Genomic DNA, 9,470 nt, shown 5'->3' with positions numbered 1-9,470 from the left:
AAATTTTATCATCGGTATAAGGACATCATTCGTAAATATAGCTCAACATGCAGACTTCTTATACGTTCAGGTATTTCACATCCAATTTTTTATGGAAATATTCTTTATAAAGCACAAAGGTGTCAGTATTCACCTAAAAACTAACAAAACCTTTGAATAAGTAGGGATATAGTTACGATACTGTTGTCAGTTCATTAAATATTGCATATTTTGGCGTTAATATTGATTCACTTATAGGGTCTTTGCATCGGAACTAAACACATTTATTAAAAAAACAGTTGTTGGCATGACACGGGTTATGTTCTTCTCATATATGTTATGATGGTATGATACTAAACCCCTAACGGGAAGGATTGTGCCTGATGTTCATATGATGAAATCATAATCTTTTAGTCAATTTAATTGAAGTCTGGAGCTGGCATGTCAGTTAACTGCTAGTAGTCTGTTGTTATTTATGTATTATTGTCATTTTGTTTATTTTCTTTGGTTACATCTTCTGACATCAGACTCGGACTTCTCTTGAACTGAATTTTAATGTGCGTATTGTTATGCGTTTACTTTTCTACATTGGCTAGAGATATAGGGGGAGGGTTGAGATCTCACAAACATGTTTAACCCCGTCGCATTTTTGCGCCTGTCCCAAGTCAGGAGCCTCTGGCCTTTGTTAGTCTTGTATTATTTTAATTTTAGTTTCTTGTGTACAATTTGGAAATTAGTATGGCGTTCATTATCACTGAACTAGTATATATTTGTTTAGGGGCCAGCTGAAGGACCTCTCCGGGTGCGGGAATTTATCGCTACATTGAAGACCTGTTGGTGATCTTCTGCTGTTGTTTTTTTTTTCTATGGTCGGGTTGTTGTCTCTTTGGCACATTCCCCATTTCCATTCTCAATTTTAATAAGTGTGTTACACATTTTTTTTATGTTATTTCTTCATAGATAGAAATCATAATAAAGTCACTCCTTAAGTCTATGCCACTGCTTGTTGGGGTTTTAATTCCCCGATGGTATCACCCGCCAAGTAGTGAGCACTTCTGTATTGATATTAATTATCATTGATATGGTCATATCAATAAAAAAAAAGACTGTTTACAAAACTTTTGACTTTTTGAAATACTAAGGTTTTCTACCTCAGGAATAGATAACCTTGGCTGTATTTGGCAAAACTTTTGGACCCCAATGCTCTTCAACCCCTTACTTTATTTTGCCTTTTTAATTGTTTTGGATTCGAGCGTCACTGATAAGTATTTTGTAGACGAAATACGCGTCTGCTTAAATACAAAATTCAATCCTGGTATCTATGATGAGTGTATTTCCATTTAACCTTCCTATCTAAAAATGTCAATTGGAAAGCTAAGTGCAGACATAATTGATTTACTTAAACAAATAAGATGCTATAACATCCCGCACATGTTTGACTCGAAATAAAACTATATGATTATAAAAAATAACCATACAATAAGCTAGAATCAGTGAAATGTTACCTAACAGATAATATTACACATGTTACATTAACTGAAATGTTTAATTGAGTGAAATGTGAATCAGGCTGTTTAAATATCGACTTTAAAAAATAATAAAATGTGCTATTTAGAATGAAGGTATGTATTCCCAAATGCAAAGCTCTTAATCCTTATATGGATTTTTTACAATCTATTTAGAGTCAGACAGCCATAGTCATCTATTGGAATTTAGATTTATTGTTCATTGTCAAAAGGTAAGAAATGTATTCTTATATGACAATTTGGTTTTTTTTCGTTTGGTGTATTTTAGCTTTTGTTTTGCTAGTATATAAAGGTCTTTCCGTTTTGAATTTCCCTGGAAGTTTAGTATATTGATTATTTTGATTTTTCCTTTACGAAATCTTCATCTCATATAAAATTGAGAAAGGAAATGGGGAATGTGTCAAAGCGACAACAATCCGACCATAAAGCAGACAACAGCCGAAGGCCAGCAATGGGTCTTCAATGTAGCGAGAAACTTCCGCACCCTAAGGCAGTCTTCAGCTGGTCCCTTAAAATATGTATACTAGTACAGTAATAATGGACGTCATACTTAACTCCGAATTATACACAAGAAACTAAAATTAAAAATCATACAAGACTAACAAAGGCCAGAGGCTCCTGACTTGGGAAAGGCGCAAAATTGATAATGTATCTACTGAAATTATCCTTCTAGAAAAGTCATTATTTTAGCAACAAATAACTTATTTACATGCGTTTGTATGACTGTGATGAAAAAAAGTATAGTTTATTAACTGTATTTAAATACTTCAATTGCAAAACTCCTTTATCGTTGGTATTAAAGAAAATATTGCAAAGTACGTCATTTGAACACCCTTCTTAGAATATCATTGGTTAAATAAAAATATTCAAATGAAATCAAAGGCTTTGTTTTATTGTTTATATGATTATAAAAAATAACCATTAAAGAGGACAAAGTATCAGTGAAATGTTAACTAACAGATAATATTACACATGTTACATATACTAAAATGTTTAATTGAATGAAATGTGAATCAGTTTGTTTAAATATTGACTTTAAAAATAATAGTTTGTGCTATTTTGAATAAAGGAATAAATTTCTTATGCAAAGCTCTAATTCCTTGTACGTCTTTTTTTTACAGTCTATTTAGAATAAGACAGCCATAATTATCTATTCGAATTTAAAATTATTGTTCTATTAGTTAAAAGATAAGAAATGTATTTTTAAACGACCGCAAAATTGTTTTTGCGTCGTATAATGCTATCATGTCGTCCGAAGACACATTTAGTTTCCGGACAATAACTTTAGTTTTAGTGAATTGATCTCTATATATTTTTACCAGAAGGTTTAAAACCACTAACGGAAGATTGGGATTGATTTTGGGGGTTATGGTCCAAATAGTTAAGTAATTAGGGGCCAAAATGATCATTTTTGCAGTTTTCAAACAATAACTTGTGTTCAAGTGTATGAATCTTTCTGAAATTCCATACCATGAAGGGATGGTAAGTAATGACTTTGAGGGGGTTATGGCTCAAAATGTTTGGAAATTAGGGAAAAACTAGGTTTTTCTGGTCAATGGACAATTAAGACAATTTAAAAGCAGTGTAAGGGAGGTAATTCAAAAACCTTTAACACACAATGTTGGATATTTTCAGATATACCTCCCTTACACTTCTTGTAAATTATCTATAAAGGAATGTCAGGTTTCGGACTAATTGCAAAAAAAGGGGTGGTAGTAGTTCTCAAATATTTTTTTCCAAATTTCTCAAATTCCAAATTTTGAAAAATTTGAAGAAGAAATCTTTAATTGCACAATATTGCGCAATAGATTTGTAAGATCTTAACATTTGTTTTGTGTCAAAAACTCATATTATGTCAAAAATTTTATCACAATCCAAATTCAGAGCTGTATCAAGCTTGAATATTGTGTCCATACTTGCCCCAATTGGTTAGGGTTTGATATCTGCGGTCGTATAAAGCTGCGCCCTGCGGAGCACCTGGTTATATGTGAGGTGTTTTTTTTTTCGTTTGGTGTGTTTTAGTTTTTGATTTGCCAGTTAAAAAAGGATTTTTCGTTTTGAATTTCCCTTGAGTTTATCTGTTAATTAAATATAAGAAGTTGTGGTGTGAGTGCCAATGAGACAAAAAGTAGCCATTTTTTGCGAAATTTTCATCTCATTTGTATCTTCCGAATTTTCCTTTTTAGAAAAATCACTACTGGGCTGGTGAAACCCTCGGGGACGAAACGTCCACCAGCAGTGGCATCGACCCAGTGGTGTAAATAGTTATCAAAAGTACCAAATCACTACTTTAGCAACAAAAACCGTGTTTACATGTGTTTGTATGACTGTCGTTGAAAAAAAATAGTTTGTTAATTGTATTTAAATATTTCAATTGAAAAAACTCCTTTATCGTTGGTATTGAAGAAAAAATTACAAAGTACTTAATTTAAACACCATCCCTCAGATATTATTTTTGTAAATAAAAATAATCAACCGAAATCAGAAAGCTTTGTTTTTATTGTTTGTAAATCAACTTAATCACCAGGCGTATACCGTGTATGTATATAATTAGTTATCAAAGGTACCAGGATTATAATTTAGTACGCCAATTATTATATATATAATTATATATAATTATAAACTCATCATAGATACCGGGCTGAACATTATGCACATGATTCGACAAACTTACTTAATCGTGAAGCATTATTTCTTTATAAATACGTTGAAGATTTTGTCCGAAGTAGAGGATCTATACGAAATAACATACGAAATGTGGTGCACTCTTTAAAATAATCATCTGACCGCTGTGTTGACTTAAGATAACTTATTTCATAACTTTTAAAATTCAAATTTAAACTTATGATCGTTTATCCTCACAAAAACGTATTTCATATAAAGAGTTCAAACTCGCGCGTATTTTCATGGGGTTAGTCATTACAGTCTTCAGTCTATGCATTATACCACTTTATCTATCTATCTATCTCGGTGGTTTTTAACTACCTTAGCTGGTCGTGAAGCCCTCACACGGTTGGTTCGGGGCCTGAAGGCGTTTAGTGAACGTTTACATATTTGAACCAATACTCTGACACCTTTTTTTTTTTCTACGACACAGGGTAAACTATTTTGACCTATAACACCAATTAAAGCTCATTAAAGTCCATTAACCAAACCAAAGCAGATTCCAGATTGTTTTTCTTTCGATTTGAGACTCATATAATATCTATATAAATATAAGGCAAAATTCCGAGTCTTCCTTTTCCCGCCATTTTCTAAACCTTAAATATCTCGAAAAGAAGCTCCATACTCTATCATTTTTTTTTATTATTTAACTTCAACTTTGTACTTGTTTGGCTTTATAAATATTTCGATTTGAGCGTCACCGATAAGTCTTATGTAGACGAAACGCGCGTCTGGCGTACTAAGTTACTATTACTGACTAATCGCATCAATTTTAATTTCTAGATTTTTTTTATTTCACCTAAGTACATCTTTCAGATATATGACATAAGAGTATCAAAATGATGAATATTCAGTAGTATTATATCTGAAATAAGTTATTTGTACACTGATATTTAGAGAAATACTAATCAAGTAATTTAATTATAGAAATATATTCAACGATTGATCGAACAACACATTAATTCACGAATGCGCGAAATGGACTTCGCTTTAAGTTTATCATAGAGTTCGGTTCTCAAGATAATGACTAAAAATTAAATGTACACGAACTTACATTTCAATATAATAAAACGGTCAAAATCACAATTTAAGTACGATAAAAGAAAATCAAAAGAAGGTCAATGAGTGTACATAATCGAGGACATTAATTTGATTGAATATCACCTTAAATCGGCAACTTTCTTTACTGTTTATTTTACTATATTTTCAAATAAATTCAACTATTTTTTCTAGGTTATTGTATTAGAAGTAATCTCTAAGAAGTCACGCTTTCTACATAAATGCTTTATATGGGACTTGAAATCTGCCACTTTTTTATTGATTATTTTACAATAAATTCGATTAATTGTTTTAATTGTTTTTGTAGAAAATTGTATAGAGTGACAATAAATCGGGTACTTTGTCTAAAAAATTGTATATAAGGTAACCTTTAATTTATCACTTTTTGATAATTTTACAATAAATTAGACTATTTGTTTTTATAGACAATTGTATGAAATTTAGCCTATAATCAGTCACTTTTTTGTTTTTAGATGATTGCATCAAATGTCACTTTGTATTGGACTCTTTTTCTAGATTATCGAATACATGTAACCTGAAATTGGTCACTTTCTTTATTGATAACTTTACTATATTTTATTATAAATTCGACTACTTGTACAGATAATTTTGATAATCCTACTGTTGACAATGTACTCATAATTAAGGTCGTTGCTATCAAACCTAGCACAATGATATGGTATACGCTTTTGCGATTTCCCAGAAGGATTCTTTCTCTGTCATGATATCTTGGAAAGTTTTATTTATCTAATCTATACATATATCTCTAAATTTGGCAAACACATCTGGTATTTATTATTCATGTATATGCCTTTTTAGAGAATATAAGGTTATCCCCAGGTTCTAAATTTAGGTCATATAAGAAAAACTTTTTGAATAGTCTGTTTTCATTGGAGTGTGTTTTACCGCAAAATTACTACAATACCAAACTTCAGGGTAAATTTATAAATCGGACAAAACCAAACGCTCGACTATATTAACCAACGAAACGAAAGGAAATATACTGTTATGTTCTTCAATGGGTACAGATATTTCCTTCGAAATGGATTGATAAATGTTGGTTTTATATATAGATAAGCTTATTCATTTTCAAATCTTATTAACAAAAAACTTAACAAATATATCAGGCTTATAACATTTACGCCAGAAGTTCTCAAAAAGACGCATCAGTAATGCATGAATAAAAAATCAAAAGGCCAAATCACATAGAAGGTTAAAGATAAATGAATGCATCGCCAGCTTATCTTACAATTTAAAAGTACAAATCATCAGCAATCCGGGTTGATACCGTTTTTTTTTTTTGTCTCTATTATGACTACTTAGATTTAGCTACATCACGAAATTAAGTTTTACTATGATGATAGAAAGTAGTCAACCGAAGCACTCAATCATTTAGGATTTTTAAAGGATTACTAAATGATTAACGTCGATGGCAAGACACCAACATACTTTGATAGTTATGATAGTATATAAGTCAGCTAATAAGAAAGATCTAAAATAATTCAAATGGAAAAGGTTTTATTTCAGTTATGTAGGTAAAGACATTTAAAACTGATATCAAAGTGCTGGAAGATCTTTCACTAGGTAAACAGACAGTGTTTAAGACTGTAAATTTCAGTAAACATTATACCATTGAAACATTATGTGTGTTTGCACAACATTTTCAAATTTGCTTAGCCTCTCTAAGGTCAACATTACTTGAAGGAGATATTAATTTAAATCCCCATGCAATTTAGATAATAATATGCTTTTACGTTTCGGTTACTCATTTTGTTTTAATGATTTACTTAAGTTATATAAGAAAAATCAACTTTTTTGAATTTTCAGTTTTTCTTTAAAATGGATTTTACTGCAAAATTAAAAAAAAAAAACTCCAGTATTTACTAAAATACCAAACTTCAGGGTAAATTCATAAATCTGACAAACCCAAACGCTCGACTATATCAACCAACGAAACGGAAGGAAAACATCTGTTTTATTCTGAAATGGTTAAAGACATTTCCCTTCGAAATAGATTGATAAATGTAGATTTTATATATAGATGAACTTATTCATCTTTAAATCTTATTACGAAAACCTTATCAAATATACCAGACTTATATTATGTACGCCAGAAGTTCTAAAAAAAGACGCATCAGTAACGTATGAATTTGAAAAAAAAATGAAAGGGTTGAATATCAATAAATGCATCACCAGCTTATTTTACCCTTTTTAAGTACATATCATCAGCAATCCGGGTTAATACTGTTTTTTTTTCTTTTATGACTAAATCACTTCCGCTACATCACGACAGCATTTTACTCTGACGATAGCAGGTAGTCGACCGAAGCACTCAACAATTTAAGATTTTTAAAGGATTATTAAATGATTGACGTCGATTGCAAGACACCAACATATTTTAGATATCTATGATATAAGTCAGCTGGTAAGACTGCTCTTACAAATATTTATATAGAAAAGGTTTTATTTTAATTATGAAGGTAAAGACATTTAAAACTGATATCAAAATGCTGGAATAACTTTCGACAGTTTTTAAAAATGTAAATTTCATTAAACATTATAGCATGGAAACCTTAAGTGTATTTGAACCAAATTTTCAAAATTGGCTTAGGTTCTCTAAGGTCAACATTACTTGAAGTGAATATTAATTTAAATCCCCATGCAAATTTAGATAATAATACGCTTTTACGTTTTGGTCACATATCTTGTTTTAAATATTTACTTAGGTTATATTAGCCAACTCTAGAATTTAGTATTGGTACAACAAGTCAGAAGAGATTTAGGTAAGACACAAAGGAAGATTAATTATTGAAAGGTTATAAAGCTCTTTTTCGAGCTTTAAAATTTAAAACAATAGAGGGAAAGACTGACTCGGATTTTTTCGTTCGTTGTATTTGCAGTTGTATAAAATGTATCCTTTGGGTCTCAAATCGAGACTGTATCTGGAATCTGCTTAAATTTTGATATGACCTGATAAGCTATTGAAGTCTTATATGAGAAGAAACATGGATATCATGGGGCAAAATATTTTACCCTGTACCTAAGGGTACAGTAGCCCTTTTCACAAAACATCTTAAGTGAAAAATCAATCTTACGATAAAATTATTTAGTTGAATTGTCAAGGAATATTTTAGACTTTAGACGATAAATTGTACACTTAAGATGTTTTTGTGAAAAGGGCTGCAGGTTTTTTAAAGATTTTTTATTTTTTCAGGATTGTACATGGAAAACACTTTCATGTGAATATCAAAGACATTTTCAAAAATTAGGCATTTTTTAAGTGCATGAAAACTATTCATCAGTGATCCAGTTGACCAGTTGGTGTTTTCTTACTATTATCTATATTTTCATCATTTTACAATTTGATATGGTATTATGTATGCGGTCATTGATATTTTTGCAACTGTGAAAGGATCTGCATAATTATGTAAAGCCTATTTGATACTAATCTTAAAATAATTGTAAAAGTACAAATCATCCTAAATTCGGGTTTAAGCTATTTTCTATAAAAACTCAATAGATTTATTTACATCACGATAACGAGTTGCTATAGCACGATGCATGCTAGATGAGGACTGATGTTTTAGCTGAGTGACTAAGTTTATTAAATTAAGATAGAAAGTATTTTAACATTTTTACATCGGTGGAACAGGATCTGCTTACCCTTCCGGATCACTTGAGATCACACCCAGGTTCTGCTGGGATTCCTGTTGCTTAGTCTTTAGTGTTCTATGTTGTGTCTTGTGTAGTCTTATTATAGGCGAGCGCCGATTTGAGAAAAAGCCTCTCGTTAAGGTTTCTTGCAAATCTCACGAGAACACAGACATGTCGAAATACTATGGATTATACGGTGACATTAAACATTGAATATATCGGCATTGTTGTAAATATATTATTCATTTTTATCTAAGATAGCTTTTACTACATTCTAAAAAGACATCGAATCAAAAAAAAAGAAGATTTTATGAAAAATTAGTTAATTCAGAGGCATCTGTCAGACCAACCCTAAAATGTAAAAAAAATTATCATATTTTCTAAGATTGTCAGTGTCAATGACTTTTTAAAACTCTCAGATGTTTTGTTTTTATAAATTTCATATACCTTGAAAAGATTGCGACACATTTCGAAGCTCAATGATGGATAATAAATGTTGGACGACTTCTCTAAAATCATGGATGAGTGTCCTAGTCTTGTGAAAAGTGCGCCACCTCCAACGAAACGAGGTCGCATGTCCATAAATTG

The 9,470-nt window shown here is 30.8% G+C and overlaps 1 protein-coding gene across 1 annotated transcript in view; it reads left to right on the top strand.

Moving 5' to 3' along the window:
* Window positions 1–1,638: 1,638 nt before the first annotated feature.
* LOC143058467 (alpha-1,6-mannosyl-glycoprotein 4-beta-N-acetylglucosaminyltransferase-like) overlaps window positions 1,639–9,470 on the top strand; it is a 35,504-nt gene continuing 27,672 nt past the window's right edge. Inside the window, exon 1 of the mRNA XM_076231951.1 lies at window positions 1,639–1,717. The gene's annotated coding sequence lies outside the window, so the exon portion shown is untranslated. The remainder of the gene's footprint in view (window positions 1,718–9,470) is intronic.

Source organism: Mytilus galloprovincialis, chromosome 14 (genome assembly GCF_965363235.1).
Source record: "Mytilus galloprovincialis chromosome 14, xbMytGall1.hap1.1, whole genome shotgun sequence".
In the NCBI taxonomy this organism is placed as follows: Eukaryota; Metazoa; Mollusca; class Bivalvia; order Mytilida; family Mytilidae; genus Mytilus; species Mytilus galloprovincialis.
Note: the sequence above shows the minus strand (reverse complement) of the source record. Positions and strands in the feature narration are given on the sequence as shown.